The sequence below is a fragment of the Myotis nattereri genome (assembly GCF_964212035.1).
Source record: "Myotis nattereri genome assembly, chromosome: X".
NCBI lineage: Eukaryota > Metazoa > Chordata > Mammalia > Chiroptera > Vespertilionidae > Myotis > Myotis nattereri.
Window position 1 is genome coordinate 128510721 of NC_138078.1, and position 19894 is coordinate 128530614.

A 19894-nucleotide genomic window follows, 5' to 3' on the forward strand; every position below is an offset into this window, starting at 1 on the left:
AGCAAAAAGTTAGATCTTCAAAATTATCAATAAAATTGAGAAACCTCCAGCAAGACTAAAACTGATAAAATGAGAGGACATAAAAATTCCACTATCAGGAATGAAACTGGATATTACCACAGATCCTTTGGTTATTAAAGAATAGTAAGGCAATACTATGAACACACTGCTATCATAAATTAAAAAACATAGATAAAATGAATCAATTCCTTGAAAAACACAAACTACTAAAACTCGTGCAATAGAAAATAGATAATATGAATTGTCCTGTAACTATTAAAGAAATTGAATCTGTAATTTAAAAGCTTTCATAAAAAAAGTCTCCCAACCCGGATCATTTCACTGGAGAATTCTACCAAACATTTGAGAAAAATGAGCACCAATTCTCTATAATATTTTTCAGAATATAGAAGAGGAGAGCACACTTGCCAACTCATTATATGAAGCCAAAATTGTCCTAATAACAACCAGACAAAAGCAGTACAAAAAAGGGAAAACGAATGATCAGTATCTCTCACGATGTTAGATGCAAAATTTCTCAATAAAATACTTGCAATTCTTATGCATCATGATTAAGTGGGGTTTATTTTAGGAATACAAGGCTGAGTCAATATTAGCAAATCGAAGTCACCTCCTACATCAATAAGCTAAAGGAGAAAAATTATGTAATCATATCAATTCATGGAGAAAACACAGTTGACAAAATTCAACACCCATTCACGATTAATAAAATTTTCTAGAAATTTGAGTAGTTTAGTATAGAGAAGAATTTTCTGAACTTGATCACAAGTATCTATAAAAATCCTGCAACTATATGATACTTAAGAGCAAAACATTGAGTATTTTCCCCTTAATATCAGGAAAAAAGCAAGGATGTCTGCTTTCCCCACTTTTATTCATCGTAGTGATGGAAGTCCTAGCCAGCTCAATAAAGGGAAAAAAAAGAAAAGAAATAAAAGGCCTAAATATTGCAAAGGAAGAAATGAAAATGTCCCCATTTTAAGATTACATGATTATCTATTTAGAAAGGAATCTAAAAAAAGTTTGTAGAATTAGTGAGTTCAACAAGCTCAACACACATGCCAATCATATTCCTATATACTAGCAAAGAACATGTGGAAACAAAAATGCAAAAGACATAATATTTATAATCACTGCAAAATTGGAATACTTAGATATAAATATTAAAACAATTACAAGATCTGTATGCTATTTGGTGAAAATTTCAAAGCACAAATGAGAGAAATCATAGAACTAAATAAATGGAGAGACAATGTGCTCATGGATTAGGAGAGTCAATATAGTAAAAATGTCAAATCTTCTCAAATTTATCCGTAGGTATAAAGCAATTCCTATCAAAATCCCAACAATATTTTGAGTAGACATAATGAATCTTATTCTAAAAAGTCTATGAAAAGGCTAAGGAACTGGAATGGCTAGTTCCTTAAAAAGAATAAAGTGAATTACTATTCCTATTTTTAAGACTTCTTGTTTAGGTACATTAAGCAAGACAGTTGGTATTGGCTGAGGAATAGACACTTAGATCAATGGAACAAAATATAAAATCCATGAAATAGATCAATACAAATATCCTCAATAGATTTTTTTAAAGTTTATTTTTAAAATTTGTAGTGTAAAATGCAGTGGTTTTTAGTATATTCACACAGCTGTGCAACCATCATTATTATCTAATTCTAGAAATTTTCATTACCCTGAAATCTTATACTCATTAGCAGTCATTCTCCATACTTCCATTCTCCATTCCCCAAATGATGACATTGAGTAAGCTATATTCCTTCTTTATGGATTTGTTTATTCTGGGCATTTCATATAAATGCAATCCTACAAAATGTGGCCTTTTGTGTCTAAACTCTTAGTATGTTTTCATGCTTCACCCATGCTGTAGTATATATCAGGACTTCATTTCTTTGTATGGCTGAATAATATTCCATATTGTTTATCTATTTATCAGTTGATGGACATTTGGCTTTTCACTTTTGGTTAATATGAATCATGCTGCTATGAATATTTGTGTACAAGTTTTTATATGGACATATGTTTTGAATTCTCTTGGGTATAGGAGTGAAATTTCTGGGTCATACGATAACTATAATTTTCTGAGGAACTGCAAAACTGCTTTCCAAAGTAGCTGCACCATTTTACCTTCCCACCAGCAATGTATGAACCTTCTAACTTCTTTACATCATTGCAAGCACTTGTTATTTTTGATATATATTTTTTTAAAATTATAGCCATCTTAATGGGTGTGAAGTAGTATTTTATTGTGGTTTTTATTTTTATTTGCATTTCTCTGATAATTAATGATGTTGAGCTTCTCTTCATATGCTTATTTGGAGAAATATTTATTCAAATCATTTACCCACTTTTAAGTGGTTAATTTGTCTTTTTATTATCAAATTTTAGGTATTATTTTTTATTATTTATGTATTTTAGGTACATATAGTGCTATTTGCAAATATTTTATCCCATTCTATGGGTTGTCTTTCACTTTCTTGATAGTGTTCTTTTTTATAAAATGCATTTATTTTAATTTGAAAATGTAATAGTTAAACAGATTAAACAGCTTAGTTGCCTCACTTGTAACAGATGTGGCAGATCATAAGTAGAATAAGACATCTATCTCACTGTTGTAATTGTAAAATTATTATGCAAGACAAAGATTTTTGGCAAAATGGCTTCATTAAGTATATGCTCTCATCTTACTTCACTTATAATGAAATGGGTACATCTGTATTGAGAATAATAATATATGGCCAGAATATTAAGAATCCCAAGAACACAGAGTTCTTCTCTCCTTCATTCCAAAAAAGAAAAGTTCTGAATTGGTCCCCAATTTGATTCCCAGATTGAATTTTCTTTTGCAAGAATAATTCCAAAGCATAGCAGAAACCCAAAAATCTGAAATGAGAATAAAAGTGTGGTTAAGATTAATTTGAACCCAAAACTAGTCATATCAACACAATATAATTACACTTCTAACTCCAAGAAATTGTCATTTGAGAAACAAGTTATACAAAGCTCTTCTTATTTATTAATCACACGAGTAAAATTTTTTTAAAAAATATATTTTTATTGATTTTTTACAGAGAGGAAGGGAGAGGGATAGAGAGTTAGAAACATCGACGAGAGAGAAACATCGACCAGCTGCCTCCTGCACACCTCCCGCCGGGGATGTGCCCGCAACCACGGTACATGCCCTTGACCGGAATTGAACCTGGGACCTTTTAGTCCGCAGGCCAACGCTCTATCCACCGAGCCAAACTGGTCTTGGCCACACGAGTAAAATTTAACATTATTAATATGTCGTGAACTCAGCTAAATATTTTACATACATATTCTCAAGTCTCTCATTGATTCTGAGATAGGAACAATCATTTTCACACTTTTCTGGTCAGAAACAAAACAAAATAAAGTGGAAGCATAGAAAAATTATCTAACTGGTCCATGGTCACAAAGTTAATAACTTCACATCCTATATTCATAATTAGTGCATATGTTTAGTGACTTAAGTGAAGAAGACTGTATGTCCTGATGTGCCCTTTTCAACCCCAGTCTACATTTATTTTCCAGGTGTAATATTAATAGCGTCCCCCACTTCCACCTTCAAAAGTATCCTGTTTAGCCTGGCTGGTTTTGCTCAGTGGTTGAGTATCAACCCAGGAACCAAGAGGTCACCAGTTTGATTCCTCGTCAGGGCACATGCCTGGGGTTCAGCTTGATCCCCAGTAGGGGGTGTGCAGGAGATAGCCAATTGATTATATTTCTTTTTCATCAATGTTTTTATCTCTCTATCCCTCTCTCTTCCTCTCCCACTCTAAAAATCAATGAAAATGTATTTTTTTTAAAAAAGTATCCTGTTTAAATGAAAAGTTATATGATCACTCAAGGTACAAAAGCAAAAGTCAGAATATATCTTGATAATGTTCTTAAAAGACCAAATATTTTCTTTCAATTTTTATTTATTGATTTTTTTAGAGAGAGAGGGAAAGAGAGAAACATTGATTTGTTGTTCCACTTATTTATGCATTCTTTGGTTGCTTCTTCTATTTGCCCAGACTGGGGATCGAACTGGACACTTTGGTGCATTGGGACAACACTCTAACCAACTGAGCTACCTGGCCAGGGTTCTCCAAAAGTTTTTAGTTTTGATGAAGTCTCATTTATGTATTGGTTCTTTGGTCATGTAAGCAAATGAAACCATTGCCTAATCTAAGGACATGGGCATTTATACCAATGTTTGTTTTTTTGAAGAGTTTTATAATTTCATCTATTACATTTAGGTCTTTGATCCATTTTGTTTACGTGAATGGTATGAGTAAGGGTCCAACTTCATTATTCTGCTTGTGTATATTCAATTATCCCAGCATTAGTTGTTAAAAAGACTACTCTTTCCCTATTGAATGGTCTTTGTACCCTTGTTGAAAATGAGTTGACCATAAACATCTAATTTTGTAATAGAAAGTGATTTTCATCTTAAAATTATATAGCACTCCAATCATACTCATGGTAAATATTAGAGTAGAATGTGCAAGGGCTAAAAAAAATTCCTCCTATGAACTCTTTCTCTAGAAACTGTTGGAGTTTGTAGTCTCCACTAAACCAAGAAAGCAGAAGACATTGTATTAGATCTAGGAAACAAAGAATCCAATTCCCAGGAGGACAGTTATGTTCCAGGCTGAGATAACTGACCTAGTTTGTAGCAGGGGAACTGAGAGATGTGAGAGGGCAATCTTCGGCAGATTTTAGATGGGTTGGAGTGTTTGGAAAAATTGATAGGTATTTTACAGAACTGTTAGAACACCCGGATAAAAATAGTATTAGAAATACAGAAATCTCGGAGAGAAACCAAGATGGCGGCATAGGTTAACACCGGAGATTGCTGCCTCGAACAACCACTTCAGAGATATAACTAAAGGACAGAATGAACATCATCCAGAACCACAGGAAGGCTGGCTGAGTGGAAATTCTACAACTAGGAGGAAAGAGAATATCATACCCAGACTCAGAGGAGATGCAGTGCTGAAGTGAAATACTCAGGTGTGGAGTGCGCGTGCGGAGCGGGCTGGCGGTGAGGGCGCGGTTGTTGTTTTCAATCGGGAGGGAATTTCAGACTCTGAGCTCCAGATCCAGGCGAGTCTCTGGGGACCCAAACTCAAATGGGAGAAGCGGGACTGTCTGGCTTCAGTCGGAACTAGAAGACAGCTTTCTCGCCGAGGTTTGCAGCGGTTGCTGGGACTCTGAGAGGCAGAGCACCTAGAGACGGAACTGAGAGCAGCCATAACTGCTTGCTCTGCCCGCCCTGTAGATCCCCGGGGGCCCGCCCCGCCCAAGCCCTGCGCAGAGCCATTTGCCAGATAGCCTCAGGCAAACGCTAGATTAGCACCGCCCTAGAGATCCAGCACAGAAGCTCTCCCACTGCAGACACAGCTGACTCTCATAGCCAGTTAGCCTGGAGGTCAAATCACCCCTGGTATTGCTGACAACAATCAAGGCTTAATTACAACAAGACTGTGCACAAAGACCACTAGGGGGTGCACCAAGAAAAGATAAAAAAATGCGGAGACAAAGAAACAGGACGCAAATGCCAGAAATGGAAGATATAGAGCTCAAAACCACACTTTTAAGGTCTCTCAAGAACTGTCTAGAAGCTGCTGATAAACTTAGTAAGGCCCTCGAAAAGACGGGTGAGACTGCCAATAAATGTAGTGAGATCCTCAAGAAATCTAATGAGACCCTCGATGTTGTGATAAAGAACCAACTAGAAATTAAGCATACACTGACTGAAATAAAGAATATTATACAGACACCCAACAGCAGACCAGATGGTCGCAAGAATCAAGTCAAAGATTTGAAACGTGAAGAAGCAAAAAACACCCAACCAGAAAAGCAAAATGAAAAAAGAATCCGAAAATAGGAAGATAGCGTAAGGAGCCTCTGGGACAGCTTCAAGCATACCAACATCAGAATTATAGGGGTGCCAGAAGATGAGCGAGAGCAAGATATTGAAAACCTATTTGAAGAAATAATGACAGAAAACTTCCCCCACCTGGTGAAAGAAATAGACTTACAGGTCCAGGAAGCGCAGAGAACCCCAAACAAAAGGAATCCAAAGAGGACCACACCAAGACACATCATAATTAAAATGCCAAGAGCAAAAGACAAAGAGAGAATCTTAAAAGCAGCAAGAGAAAGAAACTCAGTTACCTACAAGGGAATACCCATATGACTGTCAGCTGATTTCTCAACAGAAACTTTGCAGGCCAGGAGCGAGTGGCAAGAAATATTCAAAGTGATGAATACCAAGAACCTACAACCAAGATTACTTTATCCAGCAAAGCTATCATTCAGAATTGAAGGTCAGATAAAGAGCTTCACAGAAAATAAAAAGCTAAAGGAGTTCATCACCACCAAACCAGTATTATAAGAAATGCTGAAAGGTATCCTTTAAGAAGAGGAAGAAGAAGAAAAAGGTAAAGATACAAATTATGAACAACAAATATGCATCTATCAACAAGTGAATCTAAGAATCAAGTGAATAAATAATCTGGTGATCATAATAGAATCAGGGACACAGAAAGGGAATGGACTGACTATTCTTGGGGGGGAAAGAGGTGTGGGAGATGCCGGAAGAGACTGGACAAAAATCGTGCACCTATGGATGAGGACAGTGGGTGGGGAGTGAGGGCGGAGGGTGGGGCGGGAACTGGGAGGAGGGGAGTTATGGGGGGAAAAAAGAGGAACAAATGTAATAATCTGAACAATAAAGATTTAATTAAAAAAAAAGAAATACAGAAATCTCAAAAAATGAAATACTGAAGCAATTATTAACATAAGAAAAAATAAAAAGACTAATAATAATATGCTAAGGCTAACAAAAGACTAATAATAATTAGCTCCTTTGCTAAGCATCTCTCTATATAAAAGTCTAAGCGACCGGCTGACTGTCCGACTGGCCAACCATCCTACTGGTAGCTATGATGTGCACTGATCACTAGGGGGCAGACACTCAATGCAGGAACTGCCGAGCTGCAATGACTTGGCAGCTGCGGTTCTCTGGTGACACACCCGGAACCAGAGAGGAGGGAGCCCGATTCCTGGGTGTGTCAACCTGAGAACCGCCCTCTCACAATCCGGGACCCCTCTGGGGGATATCGGAGAGTCGGTTTTGGCCCTATCCCCACAGGCCAGGCTGAGGGACCCCACCAGTGCATGAATTCGTGCACCAGGCCTCTAGTTGAACAATAATTACTTAGTCATAATCATATAAACTTGGCTAGTGATTTAACCAAGAATTGCGATGGAAGGATTGAGGGAAGTGAAGGATCTGAGGTTGAGAGGGGAAGTACAGTATAAGAAAGCTAAATTCTTAACTATTGTAAATAAAAGTAAATAGATAACATCTAAAATTGTTAAGTAAATAGCTGTTTAGGCATATTATTTAGATTATATAATGTATAAAGCAGAAGAAACAGATAAAACTATAGAAAAAAACATTGCTTTTTGTGAGGGTAATAATGAGCAGTGGAACAGGGAACTGCTGTTATTTGCTATCAGCCAAGCCTTATTATTATTTTATGTTTAACATTGTGTATGAATTACTATGAGAAAAATTATTATTCTTTAATTTTCAAGAAAGCAGGAACCACAAAGAGATGACCACCTTACAACATGGGCCATGTTTTTTCTATAGTTTTATCTGTTTCTTCTGCTTTATACATTATATAATCTAAATAATATGCCTAAACAGCTATTTACTTAACAATTTTAGATGTTATCTATTTACTTTTATTTACAATAGTTAAGAATTTAGCTTATCAACTAAAGGACTTGTATGCATGCATATAAGCATAACCAATGGACATAAGACACTGGGGGATAGGGGAAGCTAGGGGACTGTCTAGGGCGGGGGGATAAAATGGACACATATGTAATACCCTTTGTAATACTTTAAGCAATAAAAAAATAAATAAATAAAATTTCACTTTTGGCTATCTGAGTTTGGCCACTATGGGTGAAGTAGGTGGTAGAGAAGACAGGGTCTTGAGCCTTCTAGATGCCAACTTCTGATGATGTAAATTATGCTTGCAGGTGGCTTTCAACTGGCCAGCTAATTTCTGCAATATAGGAAATGACTGTAATTTCTGTTTCTGCATCTGGGCTCAAAAGAGAAAGTGGCCCCAATTGCCTATTGAATTTATGGAGATGAGATCTCAAGTATCTTAGGATAATTGTTGGATGGAGGGACAGGCTTTGCCAGAAAAGCAATTTTAGTACTTTCCCCTCTCATAAGGTACTTTGAAACAATTTTCCTATTTGAAAAAATTTAAGTACCTTATCTTAAAAACTCCTTTCTCGCCTGTGACTAGCTTCTTTTTGTTAATGCATTTTAGCTCCAATTTTAGTTTACAAATACTCTAATAAAACAGGATTCTGCATAACAAGCTTCTTTTCTTAATTACCCTGCTTTACTGTTAAGTTTTTCTTTCTACCTGTGTCCCACATACATCTCCTGTACTTGATCATTATGTTTCTGTACCTCTTTTTCTGTTACTCCTCTATCTCTCTCATTAACTCCATATACCTTTTTTTGTGTGTGTGCGCGATGATTTCTTTACATCACACTTCCACATTTTTCTCCCCATTGTCCATTCATTTAAGAAGTATTCATTGAGCAGTTATAACATGCATTGAAATGTAACACTTCCAGAGACACAGACTCTTAATAGTCTAATTGAGGTGACATACAAATGATGAATAGAAATAGTACTTAACTATAGTTAATGATGTAATGACAAAATTATTTCTATACATGATGAATGCTATAGGATTAAAAATTAAAGGTAATACATGTTCATTATTGGAAACTAGAAAAGTATAGAAAATATTTTAAAAATGAAAATTGAGTCAGACTGTCTAGGTTGGAATCTTAGTTTTATCCTTATTAGCTCTATAGCCTTGGACAAGTTGCTTAACCCATTTTCTTCACCTAATAAATAGGGATAATAATATTACTTCCCTATCTCAGAGGGTTAATAGGCTTACCACAGAGCCTAGCCAATTTAAGTAGTAGTACTTGCAGATGTCAGTACTACCACCATCAGCTTTTTGGTATGTGGCCTTCAAATCTCTTTTTTCCCCCTGATATATCTTTCATGACTATTGCTGTTGAACATGTTTTTCTTTGTGTTTCCATTTTTTCCTAGATTATGCTTTAATTGCCAAGCTTTTTAATGTTATTTCCCCCCTCCTTTAGTCATTTCTCTAATTTTACCTTTTTCTTTATACCTACAACTATTCTTTTTCTCATTTGGCAAGTAGGCAGACAGACAAGAAATATTTACTGAGCTGCTACAAAGTACAGATACCTTGCTAATTCCCCAGGATGTTAGAAGTAGAAGGTAAAGAAATTCATTCTTTTTACATAACCTTGCTTACATGGGGAATCAGCCCTGACATAGGAAATGAAAACGGTTCTGGATCCTAGCTCTGTCACTTTCCAGCTAGTGTGACCCCTAGTGGCCTCACTTTCTCATCTGTACAAATTGGTACATGAATGCCCACCCTATACTAGTATATATCATTAGGCTGTGGATTGTGAATGTCAATGAGGTTTGTAAACTAGATACATGGGATCAATTGCAAGTACTCAGGTTTAGGGAGAAATTGGTTCCACCTTTATTAAGCAAGTATGTAACTTGTTTATAATTTTAAAATAAAATTTCTTCTTGAAGGTAATTTTAATTAGGCTTTTTGCCTTTACTCATTTTGTCAAGAATAGTTGAATCTTTGGTCAGAATTACCCTTAAGCCAAACTGCTTTAATATTCTAAATCAGCTAAACACACACACACACACACACACACACACACACACACACACACACTAAATAAATCAGCTAAACATTTGATGCTATGAATTCTGTTATTATAGAAATAAAAGTGCTGTCCCCCCCGCCCCCCGCACTTTCCCACCTAGGTGCTTATCTTCCATAGACAATTGAAATTCATTAGCCCTTGACCTGAACTGAAGAACTGATGTATTATTTAAATTGAAGAATCATTTTCTGACACATTTTAAAAGCAGAAAGACCAAGTGAAATCAAAATTAGCTTGGATTTTTCAAGATTTTAAAATTAACGTATTTTCTCAGGATTTGAAAAAGCTAAATGCCGGGGTCCAACCCCAGCAGGTCCAGGGGTCCCCAAAGGTGTGGACGGAGTCGGTGAAGAAGGAAGGACATGGAGACAGTGTTCAGTTGATCAGCAGCCTAGCCAGGATCTCCAGCCAGGATCTCCAGCCAAGTTCTGGTCTGGATCTCCAGAGAGGTTCTGCTTAGGATCTCCAGCCAGGTTCTGGGTCCATGTTGTCTTGCTAGGTTCTCCAGCCAGGTTCTCCAGGTTCTCCAGCCAGGTTCTGTAGCCAAGTTCCCTCGCTAAGTTCTCCAGCCAGGTTCTGTCCAGGTTCTCCAGCCAGGTTCAGTCACCAGGTTCTAGTCAGGTTCTCTTGCCAATTTCTGTAGTCAGGTTCAGTCCAGGATCTTTTGCCATGTTCTCTCGCTAGGTTCTGTCTCTAGGTTCTGAGGCCAATTTCTGTCCAGGATCTTTTGCCATGTTCTCTCCAGCGAAGTTCTTCTGTCTCTAGAGAACGTTCTGTGTAGGTTCTGTGCCTAGGTTCTGTCTCTCTCTGTCTCTTGCTGTCTTGTTACATCTGTATTTATACCAGTTGATTCAATCCTATCAATCTCTATTACAAAGGTTAGGGCGTTTCTTATCTCCATTCCAGGGAGTAAAGATTATGTAGCTTAAGCATGATTGTTCGTAGTTAAAGTGATTAATTACCCGCCTGGCACTTAGTTAAGAGGTTTTATTCCCTCCCTAACTTCAGGGGAAAATCCCTACCTGGGGAAACAACCTTTCTCAAAGAGGTGACCTTGGTTAAAACACATAGTGCCAAGAAGGTGAGCAAGCATATTAAGAACAGTATGCCATATATGCCAGGTCCCTTGAAACAGCGAGGATGGACTGGCTCCCGGCAGCTAAATAAAATCCCCTCATTATTTTTTTCATCATAAAGAAGACCATATTTATATAATGTTGATTTTGCTTTAAGTACACAGAAAAAATAAAATGTTGCAAGTCTATAAAACAAGGCAAAGTTGCTAATCATTGAATTGAAGCTGGGTAATTGGTCATGGGTGTTCATTATATTGTTCTCTTAACTTTTGTGTATGTTTTAAAATTGAAATAATGAAAAATAAAAACAAAACAAATTAAAACAAAGAGATCATATTCACTGTTTGTTGCAATTTGTTTTCATAGACATTTTTATGGCTTAAAAATTTTGACATGTTACTTGGGAAATCTAAAACAGCACATAGAATTTTGAAGTTTTCCAACCATTTCAGATTTACTTTTATTTTATACAGAAAACCTTGTAAAGGATATGATTGCTTTTTGTTATTGTCATGCAGATAAGGAAACTTTGTCGTCAAGTGACTTGCCCAATGTCACATAACTACCTAGCCCTAGAAGACAGACTAGAAGCCAGGATTCCAGACTGCTATGCTGGAGCTCATTTTACATAAATTTCAGAGGGACAATAAACTTAACTTGAATAAGACTCTTATAATTGCTGGAATATTTTGTTAGTGTGGGGCTAGTATATTTTTATGTAGAATTTTAAGTTCATAAGGCTTGATGATTGATGAGGGGATGAGAACCTGACATTTACCAAGCCAGGAAGTTATTTCCCCCCAAATCCTTAGGCTTGAAGCCTGCCTTCTCCAACTCACTAGATTGTGGGAACTTGAACAAGTTATATTAAATCTCTAGCTGTCTATTTTCTCATTTATGAAAAAGGGGTGATAATACCTACCTCACTGGGATTAATAAGATAATGTATATAAAGTGCTTAACACAGTGTCTACAACATACTAAAATTATTTAAAAGATATTAAAATAAAGGCCAGGAGGAGGATGCCTATAAGATTCAGAAGGGAGCACTGGTCATTTAGAGAACTGTCTGGCATGCCTGTCTCTAAATTCTCCCTCCCAGTACTCTATTCTGACTCTGTAGTATATCATAGTCATATATATATATATAATATATCCTATCTAATAAAAGACAAAAAAGGTAATTAACCGTACCTCCACTATGCTTCCCATTGGATAATCAGCGAGATATGCAAATTAACTGCCAACAAAGATGGTGGCAGGCAGCCATGCAGCTGAAGCGAGCAGGAGTTTTGCTTGCTCCAGTGATGAAGGAAGCCAAGGTTCCCCGCCTGCCGTGGCCCGGCTCTAAGCGCCAAAAGCAACAGCTCCAAAAGCAACAACGTTTCAATTATAGAAGCCAAACAAACCCCAGATACCTGCTATCAGCCAGCCGCCACCTCAGAGCTGGGAGCGCCAGTGAAGGCAACAGAGTTTCAATTATAGAAGGTAAATATATCCCAGAATAAAAAATAAAGAATAAAAGGAGAGGCTGGGAGCTTCAGTCGCAGGCCAGCCTGAAAACGGCCCTCATCCCCTCACCCAGACTGGCCAGGCACCCCAGTGGGGACCCCCACCCTGAAGGGGGTGTGACCAGCTGAAAACAGCCATCAGCCCCTCACCCAGGCTGGCCAGGCACCCCAGCGGGACCCCAACCCTGATCCGGGACACCCTTCAGGGCAAACCAGCCGGCCCCCATCTGTGCACCAGGCCTCTATCCTATATAGTAAAAGGGTAATATGCAAACTGACCCTAACAGCAGAAAGACTGGGAATGACTGGTCACTATGACACACACTGACCACCAGAGGGCAGACGCTCACCAGCTGCCCCCTGGTGGTCAGTGCGCTCCCACCACAGTGGTGGTGGTGGGAGCCTCTCCAGCCTCCTCAGCAGTGCTAAGGATATCTGACTGCAGCTTAGGTCTGCTCCCTGCTGGCAAGTGGACAATCCCCCGAGGGCTGTCGGGCTGCCAGAGGGATGTCTGATTGCTAGCTTAGGCCCAATCCACCGGGGAGCAGGCCTAAGCCAGTGGGTGGTCATCCTCCGAGGGGTCCCAGACTGCGAGAGGGCACAGGCCAGGCTGAGGGACCTCCCCCTGCCACCGAGTGCACAAATTTTTGTGCACTGGGCCTCTAATATATGTGTATACACACACACACACACACACACACACACACACACACACACACACACATACTAGAGGCCCGGTGCATGAAATTCATGCACAGGTAGGGTTCCTAGGCCTGGCTGGTGATCAGGGCCGATCAGGTTCCCCGCCTCCCTGCCTCCCCATCTCCTTTTCCCTTACTCCCTCAGTGCCCCCCCACCACCGCTGGTCACCTGCCATGTTCCGTGGTGGTCAGCGCATGTCATAGCGAGTGATCGAACTCCTGGTCTCCTGGTCCAACTTCTGAGGGAACAATTTGCATATTAGCCTTTTATTATATAGGATAATGTGGACATGATCATGTCAATTATTCACTCAAAACTCTTAAATGGCGCCCTATAATATCTCAACACTCCAAGGTCATTTTGCCAGCTAAAGCAAACCATTCCAAAGTTTACTGCCAAACTTGAAACTTTGCAACTCTCTGTAGAGTATGACAATGCTGTATGAAATATGTGCTGGTGATAATTGAACAATTCAATAAAGTAGGGAAGAGCAGTTCCATAAATGGTGATATTTAAAACTATATTCTAATTTTTCATATTTCACAGCCAAATTAATTCCATGTGAGTAAAAAAATATGAAACCATAAAAATGTGGATCAAAAATGGAAACCATACACATCTGAATATATATCACTTCTTTATAGAGAAGGATGTGCTAAGTTTAAAAATAATTGGAAAAAAATCATAAAAGAAACTATTAAAATATGTGACAATACAAAATGAAAAGCTTCTACATGTCAAATATAGTAAAAAAAAAAAGCATGGAAAACTCTTTGCCATAAATATGAGAGGGAAAAATAATATCTTTAATACCTAAAGAGCACATACAAAACAATAAGAAAATACAAAGGCTCCCAATGGAAAAATGACATTAATGAGCAAGTTACAAAAGAGGAAATGTGAATGGCTAATAAGCATATGAATAAATGTTCACCTGCACTAGTAATCAAAAATGCTAATGGAACAACAAGAGACCAATTTTCACTAATTAATTAGCAAAGATGAAAAAGACAATACTCTATGTTAGCTAGTGTGCCATAAGAAAGGCATTCATTCTTTAATAATGGGAGGGTAAACTGATGCAGTCTTTTTGGAAAGCAATTTGGCAATATTTTTCAGGAGCTAAAATATAGTTCTACCCTCTGACCTGGAGTTCCACTGTTAATAACAATCACTCCCCAGGAAGTAAGCTTAAGTCTGGAGAAATTTATGCAAAGAGATGCTTATTTATAACAACCAAATTGCCAACCAACCTAAATGTTGGGGAAAATTATCATATAATCTTAACATAGAGTATAATTCAGCTATTCAAAATTGTGCCTATGGTGACTAGTAAATGACACATAAATGCTTATTGTATAATGTTTAGAAACATAAATATTATATATTACTGTACATATATGTTATCACCTGTGGAAACAATATAAATGCCTAGAAACAAAAGGAAAGACTGTTAATGTGATAGGTATCTCAGAAAGGCAAGATTATGCTTATATTATCCATAGTAAATTTTGTTTTACAAAATTTTTTACAATAGCCATGCATTTTTGTTATTTAAAAAGTGTTTAGAACAGACCATGACAAATGCTACAGACTATAAATATGTCTTATTATCAATATTTAATCACTATTTATTATTATTATTATTATTAATTATTATTATTATTGTATTTGATGTCCAGCAGATGGTGCTACATCCCTTAACTTTCAATTTAAACTCTGGGAATATTAAAAACTATGGCCACATTTTAATTTGTTTTGTTTTGTTGGAAGGAAATCTCTTCTATCCTCCTAAAGGTTTTATAAAGCATATGTTCTTTAAAAACAAAAAGGATTACGTTTAAAATTTGTTTTGAGAATTTTGTGAAACCCCTCTGAGATAATTGGAGACACCTGGGGTGTCACAAAAAGCAAGACTATGTAGTGGATTTGGGGAACTAGGGAAGTTGACAGATTAGCTGATTGCTTGGGGCCACACAGGGAGTCTGGGCAAAGACAGGAAAAGCCAGCTGAGGGTCCTGTTCACTTTGCTTCATTTACTGAGTAAAGGCAGGGAAGGAAATTGAATTTTAATTTGTAAGTACACAAGGTCAGTAATTCAGCACAATTTCAGAATTGATGTTTTCACTTGTCCTCATCACACATTTAGGGTGGTGATTAAAAACACTGTCTTTGGAATTAGAAAGACCCTGATTCCAAGCCTAATTCTACAACTTTCTAGCTGTGTGACTTTGGGAAAGTCACTTCACCTCTCTGTGCTTTACTTTTCTCATTTGTAAAATAGGGACAATTAAAAAAAAGAGAGTCAAAAGAGATAATGCATGTAAAAGTGTTTGGCATAGAGCCTGGCACATGGTAAGTGCAAAGTTATTGTTAGCTGTGATTATCATCCATTCATTTATTCAACACACATTTTGGAATACTATTTGCCAGGCATGGGCTCTGCATTGGTGAGAGAGGGAAAATTGGCACACTCCTGCCCTCTAGGAGTTAAAGGAAGAGATACCACATAGAAGCAGCAGTATGAATGAGCTTAGAACCAGGATTTCTGGATCTCTATCTGACTGATTTACTTTAAACCTCAGATAAATTACTTCATCTCTGGTTTCCTCTTGTTTAAACAAGGGGTTTGGACAATATGATCTCTAATATATCTTCAGCTCTGAAACATCCTATGACTGTATTTCAAAGAACATTATTGAATGAGATCAAATCAAGGTTATTATCTTTCAAATACTAGTATATTCACATTATGCAGTCTCTTCTCCGGAGGAACAAAATTCTCATAATTAGGTAAAGGTCCAAGGGCAAACAGAATGATTGCAGCAGAGGCTGGATAAGATACCCCTCTTTGAGATGTTAAAGAAGAGAAAAATCAATCTTAAAAAAATGAAATTGTACCTTACAAAATATTTTATTTCTGGTTAGTCTAATTACCAAAAAATACACATGGTTAATTCCCACTTTCACAAACTTCATGCAGCATCAAAATGCCTTTAGTATTTTCAAATTACAACAAAACTGTGTTCAATTGTTACAGTATATTTGTTTGTGTGTTGTGTGCATATGTGCATGTGTATATATGAGCATGTCTGTGCTTGGGGATGAGTTTGCTTCTGCTCTCTTGATTTTATATACTTAAATCAATGATTGGTAAACTTTTTTTGTAAAGGACCAGATAGCAAATTTTTTAGGCTTTGTGGGCCATATACCATTTCTGTTGCTGCTGCTACTTCTACTCTTCTTCTTCCTTCTTCTTCCTCCTTTTTTAAAAAAACATATTTTTATTGATTTCATAGAGGAAGGCAGAGGAAAAGAGAGATAGAAACATCAATGATTAGAGAGAATCATTGATTGGCTGCCTCTTGCACACCCCCAACTTGGGTTCAAGCTGGCAACTGGGCATGTGCCCAGACCTGAGCGGGAATTGAACCGTGACCTCCTGGTATATAGGTTGATGCTTAACCACTAAGCAATGTTGGCTGGGCCTCCTTCTCCTTCTTTTAACCATTTAATAACATAAAAAACATTCTTAAATCCAAAGATCTACAAAAATAGACTGAGGATTAAATTTGGCCCTGAGGACATAGTTTTCTGACCCCCCGTCTTAAATCAAATTTTCAGCCTCCTGTCTCTACTGGTTTGGTTTCATAGAATCTCTCTATTTCCATGCCATCCCACCTCACTCAGGAACCAGGTTCTTTCCAGCTCTGAAAAACTCTATGACTGTATTTCAAAGAACATTACTGATTGAGATCAAATCAAAGTTATTATCTTTCAAATCTATTCACACTAGAGGCCTGATGCATGAAATTCGTGCAAGGGGCTCAGCCCTCACAGCCCTGGCTTCGTCCAGAAGGTCATCAGAAAGGAAGTCTGGTCTAATTAGCATATTACACTTTTTTTATTATAGACTAGAGGCCCGGTGCATGAAATTCGTGCATGGGGGAAGGTGTCCCTCAGCCTGACCTGCACCCTCTCCAGTCTGGGAGCCCCCAGGGGATGTCCTACTGACAGCTTAGGCCCGCTCCCTGTGGTTCTTTGCTCTCTGGAGGGCCTGTCTGCTCCACACCACAGCGACTGTCAAGCTGGGAGCTGCCTGCGGGCTGCGCTTCCCTGCTCCCAGCTTGCCGCAGCGACAGCCAAGCAGGCCATGCTGGGAGCTGCCTGCGGGCCATGCTTGCCTGCTCCCGGGTCACCTCGGTGACGGCCAAGCAGGCCATGCTGGGAGCTGCCTGCGGGCCGCGCTTGCCTGCTCCTGGGTTGCCATGACAATGGCCAAGCAGGCCGTGCTGGGAACTGCCTCCTACCTGCTGTCAGTCTCCACAGAGGCGATGAGGTTAATTTGTATACTCATTCCTGATTGGCTCCTGAGTGTAGCGGAGGGACAGTCAATTTACTTGTTTCTCTTTTATTATACAGGATTATGCAGTCTCTTCTCAGTTTCCTTTACTTGTTTTTCACCTGGTTTTGCTCCCTCACCTCTTCCCACCCAATTTCCTTCCGTCTAATTAAGACAGCTTGGCTAACATTGCAGCTCCAGCAAAAAGCATCACCCTTGAAACAAACTGATAGTGATCTAGTCCATCAGATTGCTGCATGGACAGGAACTCATCAGCACATGAAGAATTTGCCAGGTTTCCTGGGCCCAGTTTCTTAACCATGGCAACAGCATGAACTTAGTTTCCACCTAGGACCAAACTTTTCATTATTCAACAAATACTTAGCATCAATTACGTGTTTGGCATTGTACTATAGACTCTGAACACAGCAAAGAAAAGCCTGGCCATGGTTGTGACCCTCACAGATCTTATACAACATAATGAGGGACACAGACATGGAAGCATTTCTATGTAACAATGCCAGAATTTTAGTGTAGTATTGCAAGAATTATAGGGTGTTATAGGAGCACAGAGAAGGGCACCTAACCCAGACATACAAGTCAGGGAAGTGTCACCTAGAGGAAATAATACCTAACTCTTGTTTCTAGGTAGGAAAGATATATGGAGTTCTAATATTAAAGCTGACTGGAGCAGTAGGTACCCCAATCTCCTTAGCAAATGGTTCTTGAACTCTGCTTAGACCTTTGCTAATAATAATCCTGTTCAATCTAGCCTATCCCTTTGACCTGAGCTCCTGATTTCAGTCCTACTCCCTAAGCTTGGTTCCCAGAAACACTATTTTAACAGCCTTCAGTCATGTCCCCACATCTAGAACACGGACTCTAACGTAATTCTGAAGGTCTACCTCTTCCAGGTAAAGTATTTGTGATGAAGTGAGCGCAACTGAGCAGACAATTGAGCAGACAATTGTCAAGTACAGTGATGACCAACTTTATCAGTTTTCAATTATTAATATTTATATCAGTAATTACTCTTTTCAGATATTACATATTTGCCTTTTCCAGAGTGCTGGGTTGGTTATGAAGGAGGGAACAGTAGAGCATCCAAGTCTAAATATATATTTTCTACACCGAACATTTTAAGTTTAAATTCTGTGTCCCCAAGAAAATTGGTTAGAAAGGGTCCTCTTACTCTTTATTAACTACAAAATGAATAAAAGGATCTCCTCCTTTTGTGCCCCACCCCTGCAGGGGCTTCTTGGGAGGTATGTTAGCCTATTCATATGTTAATTTCGTAGAGCCCTCAATCTTTTCACAGAGTCTCTGTACAATGAGAGGGGAGTCTGCATATTTCAAAAGAGCAGCATATGCTCCTTAAGGTGAACGTGCAATATAACACTGCAGGAGAAATGCAGTGCATTATTCTTTGCCCCTTTGCTGAGAGAGTTTACAAGCAACATTTGGAAATGGAGGGCATTTTTCTATATAGAGATTGAATTTGACAATTAACCATGGTTTTTTTTTTATTGAGAAATTCAGGTCTTCTAAATGACTTTCCTTTTTGTGTAAATAAAAAAAAATAAGAGAAAAGAACATTTCAATTCCTGGAAAAGCCTCAGAAGTGCCTTACTCTGGAGCTGTTTAACTCTGTTTTGAAAATAAATTTTCCTCAAAAAAATTCTTAGCGGCCAGGGAAATGGACAATGTATATAACTTAAATATCTGAGATCTCTCTCTCATTCTCTTTTTTTCATTATGAAGCCTAATGAGTCATATCACAAGAGTGCTTAATATTTAGGTTATAATTTCAGATATGCAAATGATTCATTAGTATTTGATAATCATATTTCAAGAAAATTCTGATAGACATTAATTGCTTCTTCAAGAATTATATCCTAGTGCTCAGTAATGACAAACACTGTGTATTAATTTCACATGTATTAGAAATAATGATTAAAGTAAAGCCTATTTGATGTAATAACCATTAGTTCAGAGCTGCTGAATGACGCTTCATGGCTTAAGATGAATAATAATGGCCCATTTTTTTCATTAGACAGATGTTCCATCTTATTGTAAAAAGAAGTTACGTCATTGAAATAGAAAATGTAAAAGAATTAAAATATACCATATCACTAAGCCTGATTAGCCAATTAAACAATTAAGTCTGAAAATCATTAGCATTTGCAATGAAATGTGAGCTGTTTTTATCATGCTTTCTATGCTATAAATTTTGAAGAATATTTTACACAGAAAAATTTTAAAATTAGAAATCCACAATAACATGGCTCAGGTTTACATGGAGTATGAAATGATGGAGTGTCAAACCACAGTTTTGTAAAAATAAAACGTTTTTTAATTTGAAAAGCAG